The sequence below is a fragment of the Pimephales promelas genome, chromosome 19 (assembly GCF_988280905.1).
Source record: "Pimephales promelas chromosome 19, fPimPro1.hap1.1, whole genome shotgun sequence".
Taxonomy (NCBI): domain Eukaryota; kingdom Metazoa; phylum Chordata; class Actinopteri; order Cypriniformes; family Leuciscidae; genus Pimephales; species Pimephales promelas.
Window position 1 is genome coordinate 168,459 of NC_142787.1, and position 18,081 is coordinate 186,539.

At 38.8% G+C, this 18,081-nt stretch overlaps 1 long non-coding RNA gene across 1 annotated transcript; it reads right to left on the minus strand.

Annotated features, from left to right (window-relative positions):
* Positions 1–201: 201 nt before the first annotated feature.
* On the minus strand, positions 202–18,081 carry LOC120481230 (uncharacterized). The gene is made up of 2 exons (XR_005623284.2): positions 17,834–18,081; positions 202–460 (listed from the first exon to the last, which is right to left on the minus strand). It is a non-coding gene; the product is annotated as an uncharacterized LOC120481230 (long non-coding RNA).

Here is an 18,081-nt window from a genome sequence, read left to right on the forward strand (position 1 = left end):
GAGCTGGCTGAAGTTCAGGAAGTAGTGCAGCTCTGCATAAAGCCAATTGCTGAAACATTTAGGGACAGTCCCATCTGAGAGACTCGATCTTCTACTTTTAAGACAGTAATTCTGCTTCATTCATTTCAACAAACACTTCCTCAGTCTGGAGAGGTTGATCTCTGTAATGCTGTTTTGGTGAAATCAAGAGAATTCCAGTCATTATTCAGAAAACAAAAAGCTTTTTATTGTATTTCTTTTTGTGAGGAAACAAACTAGAGATCATTAGAATCTCATTTATTAGCTCACTTTGGATAAAAGCATCAAGTAAATGCAATAAAATAAAATAAAACATTATAAGTGAAGAAAATCCATTGCCGGAATGAAGTGGTCGGATGGAGAGTTTTGGGCCGATGATGGGCCGTTTCTTCAGCCGCTCTTCATCGGTAAGAAGCTTCATCTCCTGTGTGAAATCTGGTCCCTGAAACAGAGGAAAAGAGAAAGAGAGAGTCAAGCTTCCTCAAACTCACTGGATACGCTGAGACGACACACGGGAATGCCTGTTTTCTGTCAGAGAGAGTAAAGCACACATCACATGCATGACGTCGGCCTGGATTGGGGGAATCTGTTCCCGAACCCCATCAGAAGACCCTTCGCTTGCTTTCATCTTGAGGACGTGTACTCTGTCCCTGCAGAGAGTTTCAGACTCGTAGGACAGCATGCCAGCGACTACACCACATCTCAGCCAGTGATTTTATCTGTTTTTTTAAGTTAAACACAGAAGCCTTAAACATTCTTGCGGCTATAGGATCTCATCCGAGCGCTTGATCTACTCTAATCTTACGATCAGTCTCTCGTCACACACACACATGTGCTGATAACAGTCAAAACATAAGAGTGTTTTAACGACACTGCACACTCAATCATTGATGATTTCTATATGCTTGCACTATAAGTCAGCAAAGAGCAGTGATGTTGATGCTCTCGAAACCAGAGACAGTGCGTTATTAATATTCGACACTCAGCACGATTAATACCTGTCTTTATTACTTTTTTATCACATCCAATCATGTGGATTTGACAAAGCCCAGATCCGGCCCACATCCGTACATGTGGATTTGACGTGTACCAGATGAGGGCCGGAAGTGAGCAAATTAAACTTTCAAGTTGGAAATTCACATTCAAATTCACATTCACATGAATTGGACATTAAAAATAATTAGTGAAATAAATTCTTTATTATAATGAAAAATCAATAAGCTGCACAATGCAATTTTTTTCATAAAAAACAACAACAAAACGAATCAAAACCAAGAATTGTCCATTTTGGTTTCATGGTGACTTTCACAATTACAGAACCATTAAGTAAAAGTTTGTGGCCTTATGTCTCACACGGGACGAAGACGATTAAGTATAAAGTCAATTTTTCAGTTTAAAGTGAGTAATAATAAACACATATCCAGCAGAATGAAATGAGGCGATCCACCCGCCGTTAAACAGGACACGCTCATGTCTCACAGGCCAGATCAGTTGCTGAAGAGATAGTTCATCCATGAATGAATCATTCTGTCATCATTTACTCTCTCTGTTCAAAACTGTATGACTTTCTTTCTTCCGTGCCATTTGAGGAACATCTCAGCATGAAAGTCAATGGGGTCCAATGCTGTTAGGTCTGAGGTTCTTCTTTTTTGTTTGAACAGAATGAGTGTGTGTGTGTAAATGATGGCAGAATGATTCATTTTTAAACCTTCACTTTAAAAGTGTGTTGAATCCCCCATTGAAGTGAACATGGGATTATTGAAATAAATGTTGAGATGTCCCAGACAGCAGCAGTGCCGGATCCGGCCCGTGTGGATGCAGTCCGTCTGGGGTGTGTGTATTAGACACCTGCGGGTCGTCCACAACACGGGCCATATTCTGCTCTGTTCAGTATTTCTCTAATATCTCTACTGAATTCAGTGCAGATCTACAGGTTCTGAGCAAATCACACACACACACACACACACACACACACACACACACACACTTACGCAGAGAAATAAAGACTTCTGTTCTGTCCACATTAATCTTCTGTGTTCATGAACTGCTGTATCTCTGACAGAAGATGTTGATTGATGTGTCTGGATTCCTGTAGTTATTAAGTCTCACACTCGCTGATAAACACACTGAACAGGATTCTGGGAGATCCTGGTTACGGGCCGCTGTTGTTATCTTCCTGTTTGTGTTCAGACGATTGTTGTTAGTGACACGTTTGGTTTTTCAGGTCAGGGCAGAAAGTGATTAAAGCTTTGGACTCGTCCAGCCAGTCCAGCAGCCGCTCGTACATGCGATGAATGTTTCGTGTGGTTTGAATGTTTGGCATTATGTAAGTATTTGCACATCCAACACTATCCGTGCCGCTGGAGCGCTGCTGGTCTGAGGCATCGGCACCCATTAAACATCAACAAATTACACCGTATGCTCTCATTAGTTGATGTGTTCATGAGCTCAAGGCTAGATGACTGTAATGCTCTACTGGGTGTTTGTCCTGTACGCTTAATAAACAAACTCCAGCGAGTCCAAAACGCAGCCGCTCCAGATCTCACCAGAACCAGGAAGATTGACCGTATTAGCCCGCTTCTGTCAACCCAGCATTGGCTGCCTATTAAACATCGAATACTTTTTGGTTTTCCCAGGACATGTCCTGTTTTCATATAACAATATAACAATTTTCTATCCATACAGAGGAGGCATAACCTACATTAAATGTATTAAAATGAATAAGGTATCTTTGAGTAAACTTTGAGTATCATTTGAGTTAGCCCATGTGTTTGCTGGGCCGAGTGTCCTGGTTCTTGGTAATCAAAATATGGTCACCCTATCGAATACATGTTTAAATATTGCTGATTACTAATAAAGCACTGAATGGTTTATCTCCAGTACTTGAGCGAGCTCTTTACGCATTATAGTCCTTCACGTCTATTGCGATCTCCAAACTCCGGCCAGTTGATAATACCGAGAATATCTAAATCGACTGCAGGCGGGAGATCCTTTTCCTATTCAGCACCAAAACTCTGGAACAATCTTCCTAACCCTGTCCGGGAAGCTGCAGACACACTCTGGCAGATCAACTCTAGACTAAAAACACATCTCTCTGGCAGTCTGTACTCCTGTGAAGGCCTCAGCACTGATCCTCACACACACACACACACCAGCGGGATCAAGACATCTCCATGCAGAAGAACTGATATAGTGCTCCTGATCTGACCTCTGACCTGTGATGCTCTGGATCATGAACACACACCGCTGGTCGCTGGCCAGATCTGGGTTCTCTCGAGGGTTCTCCGTCGTTCTGTCCCTGATGGAGATTGTGTTCGGCACTGTCGCCTCTTCATTAGCTGAATATTCAACTCTATTATTGATCCGACGCTGACGATGACATCACTGTTCCGTGCAGAACTGATCTCAGTCCATTATTGATGATCTTTACAACGAAACTGAACCAACACTAAACTGACTTGAAGAAGATGATGTTGTCTTTAGAGCCGCTTTACAGCAGTAACTTTGTTTGAGTTTATCACTGTGACTGTTCTTTCAGCAGTTCTGTATTGTATATGTGCTGCTATAAAGCTGACCTGATTACTCACTATTGAGGAAATAAACCAAACAAACCAGCAGACGAGCACAAACAAACACACATGAACTGGACTCCATTCATCTGTCAATCATGTGACAAGTCTGACGCCTCTTCCGTGACTACCAGTGTATTCAAAATATGCATATAACACACACACACAGACACACACACACACACACACACACACACACACACACACACACACACACACACACACACACACACACACACACACACACACACACACACACTGTTCTCCTGTAACAGGCAGCAAGAACACAAATACAGGGGTGGTGGTGGCGCAGTGGGTAAGACTTGGTGTGAGAGACTCGGGTTCGACTCCACTGTGAGACACCAAGGTGTCCCTGAGCAAGACCCTTGACCCCTAGCTGCTCCAGAGATGTGTGTGACCTCTGACATATATAGCAACTGTAACTCGCTTTGTTTAAAATCATCAGCTAAATGAATACTGTACGTGTAACAGGCCGCTCTGTCACTGCATGCCTCTCTCTCTCTCTCTCTCTCTCTCTCTCTCTCTCCTCTTTCCTTGCATCTGAGCACTTCACTGAAAGAGGAACTTCATCATCTGCTTGTTTGACATATTTCACAATTGTTTGGTGCCACATGTTTCTATTCACTTTTTACCTTCATCGTTTATTTTCACAGCTACTTTCAATCTAAAAAATGTAGTACATTTTTCTTAATATCACAAACTTAGAGTGAAATAATCATAAAACATTATTTATTTTGTGAAGATGTTGTTCAGAGATGAGATGTGTAAAGACATCATTAAATAAATTCATGAACAGAATGTTTATTGTGTGTGATTTTCAATCAAGCTGCTCTTTTGTCAAACTTTTATTGAACGTCTCACTGTGGATTATTCGAGAAGCGTAAAACACTGGACACACACTAACAATTGATCAAAAGTGTAGAAAGATTTTATTTACATTACAAAAGATTATATTTCAGATAAACACTGTTTAATCTTTCTATTCATCAAAGAATCCAGTGAACACAAATATGAAGAAGAACGACACTGATAATAAACACTGATAATAATCATAACTGTGTGTTGATCATCAGATCCTCATATTAGAGTGATTTCTGGAGGGTCATGTGACACTGAAGACTGGAGTAATGATGATGAACATCACAGGAATACAGGACACTTTACTGTATATTCACACAGAGAACAGATGATTTACACTGGAGGAATATTACACTGTTTCACTGTATTTATGATCTAATAAACGCAGATTTGATGAGCAGAACAGACTCTTTTAAAAACATTAAAACTTTACAATGGAAGCGTAATAATTGTATATATTTTTTTCTAAAACAACTAATTTCATTCCTTCCACATCACAAATGATGTATGTAATAACATTCTGTGGTGGAAATGAGACGTTTGATAAAAAGGGCAGTAATAGTCCTGAGATGTTTGTCAATAGAAATATGTAGCTTAAGATCATTTCTAGAGATTTCTAAAGACTTGAAGATATGTTGAGGCTTCAGATTGTGTTCACCTCTTCTTCAGTTCAGTGGGTTTACATGTGCTGCGTTTCAGTTAGAGTTAGGGTGAAACTCGTGAAGCTGAAAGTCCCGGTCTGACCTCAACATCACTCGTGTCATTCTAGGTCTTTTCCAAAGCGTATATTTAGTTGATGTGTCGTGAATAAAACTCCAAATTAGCATTTAACTTCCCTTTCCTTGCGCAACATTCGCACAGAAGAGTTATTTTAGATCAACAGCACATTTCTGGACCGTCCTCTTTCATTAGCATGATCTCAGCGTACTGAAGTCACGATTGTACAGCGAGGAAACATGAAGTGTGTGTTTCAACATCTCCGTGAGTCAGGGTATCTCCCCAAACACACACGGCCTCTGCTGGTGTTTCCCAAACTCACACACGGCATGAGCTTCGGAGGAGAGGCGGAGCGACTGGAGGATGTGGTGAGAAACGGTGAGACCCTTCCCTTCCTCTGCAACGCCTGCAGTCGGACTGTGTGTGTGTGTGTGTGTGTGTTTATATTACATTGTGTAGTCCAAATGTCCCCACAAGTATAGTAAAACCTGAACATCAGCTGCATTGTGGGGTCCAAAACCGTGTATAAATCAGACTAAGTAATGTTTTTATGAAAATGTAAAAATGCAGAATGTGTCCTGTGAGGGGCAGGGGATAGATTATGCAGTGTGTGTGTGTGTGTGTGATTCTGCAGGAACAGACGAGACACAGCCCGCATTCATCAGAACTGACAACTTCAGATAGAAACCAAACAAGACACGGGTGAACATCATCATCATCAGTAACCATAGAAACCATCAGTAACCAATGAGAGTCAGGGAAACAGAAACATGCACACAGCCATCAAAACTAAAGCAAAAACGATCTTCTTTACACCCCTTTAAAACACACTTTTCACAATCTTTAGAGTCTATGCAGTTTGTCTACTAATAACAATTATTATTTTAATTGATTTATTATTTTTATACAAAGAAACAAAGTGTTTTTGGAATAAAACGGTGGATTCACTACAGCTTATTTATGATAAAAGTACAATAAAAGCACTCCATTCTCTAGTGATATGTTGATAATACACACATCACATGCGTCATGATCCATCTCCAGCTGAACGAGAAACCCTTTCTGAAGAAATGATGCCACAACTGATGACTGAATTTTCACAAAATAAATATTGAAACGGTGTGTGATTATTCATAACAAACACTCAGTTATAATTATAATGTTTAAACATGCAGATCCAGTTTTTCATCTGATTTCATTTGTTATTATTATTGCCATAGACACCAAAATAATCATGGAAACAGGCAAAAGCAGAGCAGGCGGTGTGAATCTCGGGGCTCTTCGGGATATCTCAGCACGACGGCAGAAAGCTTCTCCAAGGAATAATGCAGACGATAGTTTAAAAAGACTTTTTTGATCATGGCTTTGAGTGAATACAATGGGTGACAGATATACGGTGTATTCCCCAATTTTATTCTTTTTTAAACTTTCTTCTGCATTATTTGAGTGCCTTGGAGAAGCTGAAACAATCTTAATCTGAACACACTGGGAAGCAGTGAATCATTCCCTTCCAAGCCTAAGTAGATGCGTGATGTTGATGATGATGAAGATGATGAAGATGACCTACACGATCCTGCTGTCCTGTCAGTGTGTGGATAACCGATATGTAGATCAGCAGAACTGTAATATTACACTGCAGTCATCAGTAGTTATGGCTGCTGTTCGTTATGAGCGTGAGCTGTATTATATCTGGATATCAGCGCCATAAACACACGCCTTCCATCTCTGGATGAAGATTTCCTCAACTGAACACAAGCTGCTTTGAAACAAATAATACATGCAAATACAAATAAACAAATACACTTGGCCTGCATATGCCTGAATTGTTTAGTATGTTAGCAGCGTCTGACTGCCATTTTCATTTCATATAGATTCTCCCTTTAATCCACCAATAACAACACCCCGATCTGAGTATGTCCTCTAGAGCTCTCTGTTTCTCAAACCAATGCAAAGATTTATTTACATGAAGGAGCTTATGTAAAGGGGAAATTTCTCTAGTTATCACGAAAACACAATGCAAAGCGCGGGACTCTGTAAGCGTGTGGAAAACAACATTCATTTCTACAGTTTTCAAGTGCCAATCGAATCAAAACTGACGGATACACTGACGAGTTTCTGTAGGATTTCATTTGACTAGGATTGATTTTCACTCATAAATTAACTTCACAAAAACATACAAAGAAACACTTTTATATAAAAGGTGCCCAATAATCTACTGAACTTTGAGTAATAATTCTAGCCTGGCATGGCAGAACTACATCAAGATGTCTGACGGGGCTCAATCCGAGGGGCGGGATCAACGGTTGTCTTTCGAATTCTCTCTGCACGCAATTGGTTAGCGCTACAGCCAATCAGAGCAACGAAGAAGGTGATGTACTCAGCGAAGCAAGTTGATATATTAAACTTTTACCGTATCCAGTCCAGCTGTCAACATTGAACATTGAAAATAAGGGAGAATTCCCGGAATCCATCCCCAAAATAAGGGATTTTTTTGTTTTTTACACGACCCACAAACTTTAAAAAATAAAACCCTAATCATTAAAACTCTAAAGAGTTTATAACTAGCCTACATATGCGTGAGAGAAAGAGACAGTAGGTGCGTTTCCATTACAGATTTGCGCAAAACTTTTCCAAAAGTTGATAAAAAACTATTGCGAAATGACGGTGTTTCCATTAACCGATGGTATGCGCCTAAAGCGTCTTTTTTCCCTCTGGCGATAAGTCATTCCAAAAATCATGGCAACGGACTTTGGTAGGTTTATAACCTATTTCACAGCCATGCACCGCACTAGATATTATTATTATTAATGGAAGGACGGAGACGTGGCGTGTCATCCAAGCATTAATGGCTGGGAAAGACACAGAGTTCCTGGTGTTTCTCCCTTATTTCTGCTTCGATGTCTTGATTGTGGCATTTCTTTGAGGTTTAGAGAGGCTATTCCTGTAATTGTTGTTTCTTTGTTTAAAAATGAATTTAATAAAGAACTCTATTTGGTATTATGTCCAAACGCTCGTTGCAAAACAAAAAATGAACGTTGTTGTATTTTTAAAACGCAAAGTTGAACACCAACATTTTAGTTTGACCACACCAATGCAGTGTTATATACATCTCAACGAAATTTTCAGATATTTGTTTGTGACTTTTTACCCCCTTTAAAACATTTAAAATATTCACAAATTAATATGGAAAAAAATATAGATTTTACTGGTGTTCTAAGGCCAAATTAGAACCTGTATATTTATGATATTTGCGCCGCAGTGCTTTAGGTGATTTATTATAAATGCGTCTGAAAAAATAACAAGCTAAAAACATAATCTCCGGATGCACCTTTAGAGAGAACTGCACCTTTCATACAGATTACATAATCAAAAGGTATTAGTTTACGATTCGAATTTGTTCTTTTTAAAGTGGACATTTAAAAGTGGTCTATATAAAGGCAATCAGTTTTCGTGCTTCAGTTCATCATAAAGCGCGCCTGATTGTTTTATGTTATTTTACAAAAGCACAACGTTTTCTTGTTATTGTGACGTTACGCAAATAAAAGTAGTTGCGAATAATGTATTATTATTTTCTGTCTAACCAGAAATGCTAGAGTTTTTTAAGTTGTTTCCACTGTTGATGGGAAAATGAAAGTGTTGACGGCGCGCCCGCGTCTGTCTGCCATCCAGTGCTCCGCAGATCAACACATCTCCTTTACAGTTGATCAGGTTGATTGTGGCCTGTGTGATGTTGGTCCGCTCCTCTTCAATGGTTGTGCGAAGTTATGCTGGATATTGGCCGGAGCTGGAACACGCTGTCGTATTCGCCGATCCCAAACGGGGACATGTCCGGTGAGTATGCTGGCCGTGCAAGAACTGGGATGTTTTCAGCTTCCGGGAGTCGTGTACTGATCCTCCAGCATGGGCCGTGTGTCGTATGTTTGCATAGAATTCATTTTGAACGCTATATTATATGCTTTTACAATCTGAGGTAAATTATCCATTATCTTGTGGCACAGTGAGCTGTTTTTAACTAAAAATAAATAATGTGTACTCATAACCAGTGTCATTTCTTCATTCTGTCAGCCGCGACATCGCAGAAATAGGAACTGTTTCTAAATTAGAAACTTCGTGTGTCGCCGTCACGTCTGGTTAGGACAAAAACTCTGATTAACATGGAAAAGATACCTTTTATCGCGTGTCGTGGCGTCGCGTGTAGTTAGGAGACGGTGTAAGGCACACCTGTGCAATAATCCTGCTGTCACGAGGTCACACTTACAGATACGTCACATAGAGTAAATGTGTGTTTGGTGTGCCGTCTGAGGAGAGGGCTCCAGGCTCGATCACTAGTGACTGATTTGGCAAATATTTACTTTCTGAATATTAAAATGTCGACATGATGTAGCGCACTAGCTGTGGATGAAGAGAAGTGCTCTCATTGAAAACAATTGTAAAATATGCGAGTCCAGGCAAAATGTTTTGGTGGACACAGGCTAAATTAGTTTGTTTTATTTAGTTTAAAAGCATTGGCGCTGTTCTTTCTATTGATATCTTGCATGTTCAGATATTCATACAAAATATTCTGAAAGTTTTGTGAAAATGATCATATATTCTGGCGATGGCTAGCAACTTTTTTATGCTGGAGGGGAAAGAGTTAAAATAGGTTTAGTTAATGTGTTTAAGAATCCTGAAACTGTCACATGTCGGTCCTGTCTTGTATTGCACATGGGTGTTGTTGTGCTTCTGTGATAGTTTGATCCCTCCCCCTCGTTACCTGATTAGTGTTGAGTTGTTCCACCTGTTCCACTCTTGATTTGTTCTCCTCATGTTTGCAGTCTTGGTCAGTTCGTCATTGTCAGATGTTTCTCTGTTCCTGGTTGGCGTTGCCTGTATTCTTGACCCAGTGTTTGTTTCATGTTCATTTATTCTGTTTTCCCCCTCGTGGGTTTTTGTTTTTGTAGCCATTTTTCATTGTAAATAAACCTTCCTTGTTTTGCACTTGAGTTCTCCTTTTCATAAGCGTGAACATGACAGAAACATCCAACATCTATCAAATAGACATGTTGATATATTAAAGAAAAACTGACGTTTAATTATTTCTGCAGTATTATTATTTCTACAGTATTATTTCTGCAGTATTATTATTTCTACAGTATTATTATTTCTACAGTATTATTATTTCTGCAGTATTATTATTTCTGCAGTATTATTATTTCTGCAGTATTATTATTTCTGCAGTATTATTATTTCTGCAGTATTATTATTTCTGCAGTATTATTATTTCTACAGTATTATTATTTCTGCAGTATTATTATTTCTACAGTATTATTATTTCTACAGTATTGTTATTTCTACAGTATTATTATTTCTGCAGTATTATTATTTCTACAGTATTATTATTTCTGCAGTATTATTATTTCTACAGTATTATTATTTCTACAGTATTATTTCTACAGTATTATTATTTCTACAGTATTATTATTTCTACAGTATTATTATTTCTACAGTATTATTATTTCTACAGTATTATTATTTCTACAGTATTGTTATTTCTGCAGTATTATTATTTCTGCAGTATTATTATTTCTACAGTATTATTATTTCTGCAGTATTATTATTTCTACAGTATTATTATTTCTGCAGTATTATTATTTCTACAGTATTATTATTTCTGCAGTATTATTATTTCTACAGTATTATTATTTCTACAGTATTATTATTTCTACAGTATTATTATTTCTGCAGTATTATTATTTCTGCTGTATTATTATTTCTACAGTATTATTATTTCTGCAGTATTATTATTTCTGCAGTATTATTATTTCTACAGTATTATTATTTCTGCAGTATTATTATTTCTACAGTATTATTATTTCTGCAGTATTATTATTTCTACAGTATTATTATTTCTACAGTATTGTTATTTCTACAGTATTATTATTTCTGCAGTATTATTATTTCTACAGTATTATTATTTCTGCAGTATTATTATTTCTACAGTATTATTATTTCTACAGTATTATTTCTACAGTATTATTATTTCTACAGTATTATTATTTCTACAGTATTATTATTTCTACAGTATTATTATTTCTACAGTATTGTTATTTCTGCAGTATTATTATTTCTGCAGTATTATTATTTCTACAGTATTATTATTTCTGCAGTATTATTATTTCTACAGTATTATTATTTCTACAGTATTATTATTTCTGCAGTATTATTATTTCTACAGTATTGTTATTTCTACAGTATTGTTATTTCTGCTGTATTATTATTTCTGCTGTATTATTATTTCTGCTGTATTATTATTTCTGCTGTATTATTATTTCTACAGTATAATTATTTCTACAGTATTATTATTTCTGCAGTATTATTATTTCTGCTGTATTATTATTTCTACAGTATTATTATTTCTACAGTATTATTATTTCTACAGTATTATTATTTCTGCAGTATTATTATTTCTGCAGTATTATTATTTCTGCAGTATTATTATTTCTACAGTATTATTATTTCTGCAGTATTATTATTTCTACAGTATTATTATTTCTACAGTATTATTATTTCTGCAGTATTATTATTTCTGCAGTATTATTATTTCTACAGTATTATTATTTCTGCAGTATTATTATTTCTGCAGTATTATTATTTCTGCAGTATTATTATTTCTACAGTATTATTATTTCTACAGTATTGTTATTTCTACAGTATTGTTATTTCTACAGTATTATTATTTCTACAGTATTATTATTTCTGCAGTATTATTATTTCTGCTGTATTATTATTTCTACAGTATTATTTCTACAGTATTGTTATTTCTACAGTATTATTATTTCTGCACCTCAGTGTGATTCTGAACGCATGCTTGTGGTCGATGGGTTGCTGATTTTCAAGATGACATTCGAGGCGTTTCAGGATTTAGTTTTCCTGTCATTTGCGTGTGTTTTAAGGAGTGGTGATCGGCTCAGGAATGTGTTTCCTGGTGTTTAGAGCTGTGGTTTAACATGTTCTCTTAATCGCTTATACAAAATTAACTGCAAACTCCACTCCTGCTGCCACAATCTGAGTTTATGAATAACTATACGAGTGCAGGTTACTCGACGCACATGTAAGGTTCTCTGTTTCTCCAGCGCTGGAACGAGTCCAAGACTGTCGACATCGTGTGTGTGTGCGTGTGTGTGTGTGTGTGTGTGTGTTTTGACCATGGACGGCCGAATCAAAAAACAGCAACTCAGTGTGAACAAGTGCCTGTTTAGAGGATATATTGTCGTCTACAGCCGACTGCATCAGGACAGAAGCTGCCGCTGTTGAGTGTGGGAAAGGCCTCGAGCGCGACAGGGACGTTGTGTTTCGCTCCACCACAGTAGGAAGTGTCAGTCTGCGAGCGAGAGAGAGTTATGTCTCGGTCTCGGCGGACTAGAGGAATGGCTCTTATCTCTGAACTCCTCCTGGTCGAGGACTTTGAATCGCGTGTGAATCTCTGAATCAGGTCAAGAGACTCGTACTGTACTCCTGACACGACTGCACTCGCTATCTCACATGACCTACACACTCGTGATGATTTATGAACTACTATTCTCTGCTGTAAGAAACGCTCAATCTTCTGCGTACGTGATCAGAACAACACTGAGGTTATTGACTCAAACACTGAACCCTGAACCCTAAACCCTAAACCCTGAACCCTGAACACTGAACCATGAACCCTAAACCCTAAACACTAAACACTGAACACTAAACCCTGAACCCTAAACCCTAAACCCTAAACACTGAACACTAAACACTGAACACTGAACACTAAACACTAAACACTGAACACTAAACCCTGAACCCTAAACCCTAAACCCTAAACACTGAACACTAAACACTGAACACTGAACACTAAACACTGAACACTAAACACTGAACCCTAAACCCTAAACACTAAACACTGAACACTAAACCCTGAACCCTAAACCCTAAACCCTAAACACTGAACCCTAAACACTGAACACTGAACCCTGAACCCTGAACCCTAAACCCTAAACACTGAACCCTAAACACTAAACCCTAAACCCTAAACCCTAAACACTGAACCCTAAACACTAAACACTGAACACTGAACCCTGAACCCTAAACCCTAAACCCTAAACCCTGAACACTGAACCCTGAACACTGAACACTGAACACTGAACCCTGAACCCTGAACCCTGAACCCTAAACCCTGAACACTAAACCCTAAACCCTAAACCCTGAACCCTAAACACTGAACCCTAAACACTAAACACTGAACCCTAAACCCTGAACACTGAACCCTAAACACTGAACACTGAACACTGAACCCTAAACACTGAACACTAAACACTGAACCCTAAACCCTAAACACTGAACCCTAAACACTAAACACTGAACCCTGAACCCTAAACCCTGAAACTGAAGCCCGGGTGAACACATGCACGGCTGCGACAGCAGGTCCAGATCAGGGTTATACTGCTCTGACAACATCTGTGAGACCTGAGAAGAAACCACAAACCTCAAACAGACTCTTGACATTTTAATAATACACTTCTCAGACCAAAATAAAGAAGACACTGTTTGGATTTAAATAGACACATACTTAAAGAGTTAATTGTTATACAGTATACAGTTATTTTCTATCATGTTATAACAGTCTTCTAACCCTAACTGATGGAGTGTGTGGATTTCATTTCAACACACACGTAGGAGAACACATCATGGCCATGTTCCAGCATGATAATGTGTAGAGTGTTGAACTCAGAGTGCATGTGCGTGTGTGTGTGTGTGTGTGTGTGTGTGTGTGTGTGTGTGTTTGGAGGCTTTACTGAGTGCATGCTCATGCTCACACACACTCCTCACACACTCAAATTCACTCAGCATCATCTCTACACACACTGATCTCTACACACACTGATCAGCATCAGCATCTCTACACACAATGACCCCAAAAATGACATTATCAAATGGTTATAATAAATTAACTGTGGGGTACTTTGAGCTGAAACTTCACAAATGTAAAAATCTTGTAAAAAGGGGCATAATAGGTGCCCTTTAAAATGAAAAATCTTCAAAATCAAATTGACTGACCCAGCACAGTCAAAAAAACAACCCAGCAAACGAGTTAATGTATAAAACCCAACAAGCTCGGTAAACATATCCCAGCATGTGTTGTGTCCAGTATTACCCAGTGTTGGGTTAAAGGAAAGGGTTGTTTTTAACCCAGCATGTTGAGCAGAGTTTAAACGAATGAATGAGGAACCCTGATCTAGCCTATGTGTATTTATTTAAAGAAAACTATGCTGTGTTATTTTGAATTTGATTAGGCCAATTTTAGATTTCTTAAATTTGAACAGTTGTATTTAGTTGTATTTTTGTATTGTATTTATTTCTTATGTATTCTTATTTTATTACCGACTGTTAACTTGTCTTTAACAATGTTTGAAATATATATTCAGTACAGTTGTTTTGCTGCTATTTTTGTTAAAGCAAGTTCCTCGTATAACTGTTCTGCTGATTTCTGTTCAGCGGTAACAACATATTTAGCAAAAAGACACAGTAGCCTATGTTTAAGATCTAAATGTTTGAATTTTTCAAGACTTTTGCTCCAGCTAAACCGAATGTGTGTGTTGACTGAAGCTAAGGGAGACACTAGGCCTGTGTTTATAAGCTGAAAGCTGAACTCTGGATATGTTTTAAAGTCAGATTAATCAGTGTTTATGTTCACTTAAAGAAAATGTTTACTTAAAAAATTAAACTTCTGTTATTAATTCCTCACTCTCGAGTGCTTCCAAACCTGATGAGTTTCTCTCTCTTGTGCTGAACACAGAAGAAGATGATCTGACGGATGTGTAAACACAGTTGATGAACCCAGTGACTTCCTTCCTAACTGGAAAACAAAATCTTCCTCTGTGTTCAGCAGAAGATATACAGGTTTGGAACAACTTCATTAAATAATAACATAATTTTCATTTTTCAAGCGAACTTTTCCTCAATATTACAGTTGTGCAATCAAATACAAAGGTGGGATGTTCACACCTGCAGCACTTCAGTTAACGCACGGAGAAAAAAATAAATATAGGCTATATATTTTAATGTTTTCTTTTGTTTTGTTAATCTGTATTTAATTTATATATATATATATATATATATATATATATATATATATATATATATATATATCCGCTGATAAGCAACTGACAGCACTAATATTAGACTAAACCTCATCTTGTTAAACAGATGCATTGATTATGGCAGTGTTTCCTCGTGAACACAGGCGCGGGCGAGCGCGGAGAGAGACTGATGATCATCGCTTCCTCGGTGCACGCGCCTCGGGACAGCGCAAGCGCCAGCAGGATCCAGCCCGGCTTCTTGTAAAGCACGTGACTTTATCTCACCAGTGACGCTGCGATCCTGCGCGTGACCAGCCGGCGGCGCCAGTGAGCGGAAACACGGGCATTTACCGGAAATCCCGGAGTTCGCTGGAATTCACCTCGATTACCTGATGACATAACCATCATAACCCTGTCTGTCATAAATCAATAACGACTCCGAGACCAACGTGTGTTGCTGTAGAAGTGTGTCACTGCTGTACGAAGCTCACACACATCTGAGCTGGGAAATAACACTGGTTTCCAAGAGGAAGCTTCGGACTGTGGATTCCACATCACATGCATTCTGCACACACACACACACACACACACACACACCACATGTGGAAGTGTGTATGCGGAAGTTTCGAGTGCTTTGACAAACATCATACCAGAGTTTGAGCAACTCAATGCTCTTTCATCCCATCAACCTCTTTATTACACAACATAATCTCTGTGTGTGCGTGTGTGTGTGCGTGTGTGTGTGAGTTTGTGGATGTTTTCCAAGAAACAAATATTTTATGTTTTGATTGATTCGGTGAAGCTGCTTTGATGCAATATATAGCCTATTGTGGAAATGCTATATAAATGTACTTGACTTGACTTTGTGTGTGTGTGTGTGTGTGTGTGTGTGTGTGTGTGTGTGTAGTGGAGCTGCCGGGACAGATCATCAGTCTGCGATAATGAGCACACACACACACACACACACACACTCCTGTCATAAAGACACACAGATATGAAGGTTTGATGTGACAGCATTAAAGACACTGATCTGGAGTCAGTGTGTGCGTGTGTGTGTGTGTGTGTGTGTGTGTGTGGGTGTGCGTGTGTGTGTGTGCGGCTTCTGGCCGTAAAGGTCATGCTTTGTAAAGGCTTTGTAATACAGGTATCATTCTGATCAAAATCACACACAAGATTGAAACAAACAACAGCTAGTTCCTATCATCATCAGTCGTGCTGAGATAAGACGACTGGTATGAACACACACACACACACACACACACAGAGTGTGTCATTCCAGATCCCGTACGGCCTGTGTGTGTGTGTGTGTGCTGTTACTGTTGTGGAGAAATGCCTTCTCTGTCTGGCAAATGGAGGTCAAAGGTCAGAGTTCCAGAAGACTTTATTGAGCAGAGCAACGAAGCGAGAATCTGCAGAACTCCTGCATCTGTCTTTGGCCAGGACACAATTATTACCTGTCCTTATCTCTCATTTACTTCACAATAACCAAGTAACAACGTAACGTCTGACCATTCACCCCTCAGTTTTCCATCCTCCAGCTCTCCATCCTCCCTCTTTCATAGCTAAATGTGTAATTCTCCACAGACGACCGCGGGACGCCTCCAGTAATCCTCAACACTGGCCTGGTGTTCACTGGCAGATCCCTGACTGGGCAACTGCTCATCTTCAGCTTTATTTACAGTCACAAAAACACATCTGGCTTTTATAGCATTCAAACTAATTCTACAATTATTTTCTATAGAATAGATCAAATATTTCCACATTACTGTAATACAGTTGTAAAGAACAGGTTTGCATTAGAAAACCCGCCCACTCACTCTCTGTTTACTAGTTTAGCAGCTGTTCTCGAGTTACTTGTAGATGTTTGAGCTCAGACTGCCCCCTTCTGGACACAGACACACACACACACACACACACACACACACACACACACACACACACACACACAGCGAGTCACTTCAAATGTGCTTATAGAGATTGACAACGCATTTGCATCTTTGCTGCTTACAAAGAAAATAGCACAAAAAGACCCATATATTTAAAAAAACAAAACAAAAAAAGACCGAATATAATACACAGTAAACATGATCCCAGAGCGGATGAGAAAACCCCAGCGGTGGCATCGGGAACTGCACCAGTGACGTCATCGCGACCGTTACACGCCTGTCATCTACTGTAAACTGTTCCAGAACTGTAACGCTAAAGTTGTTACAACGCAAACAACGACTAACGTGACGGTCCACATCTGTGCCGATCTGCGCCGATCCTCAAATACAAGAGAAAAAACGGTGTCGCAAAGTTGTTTTGTTTGGCCGAATCACTTTCTCTTTCACAATCGCCAACACACTGATCTGATCGGCATAAAACATGAAATTATCAATTCTACACTCATCAATTCTCATCCCAGCAAACGCAGTGCAAAAGAAGACATTTATAAACCATGACATTTAAAAAAGCAGAGGTTTTGATGCGAGGTATTAGTTTGTAATGTAAACACAACTGCGGCCATAAAGAACCATCATCCTCTAGTGTTGTTAATCTGACAGGTTAGAAACACACGCTTACCGGAGACTCGGTTATGTCGAAATATTCCCAGATGAAGGCGTTTGTCCGAGGTCGTGATGGACGAGAACAAAAGCACTGCGTTTAAATCCTCTGCGGTTTCACTTTCGCTTTACGGTGAGAAGTGCTGGAGGAGGGCTGATGCTGTAAATCTGTCCATCACACACACACACACACACACTGGAACCCGAGCTGTCAATAACAGGCATCTGTGTGTTTCACTGGGATCTTCTCGCATTCTTCATCACGAG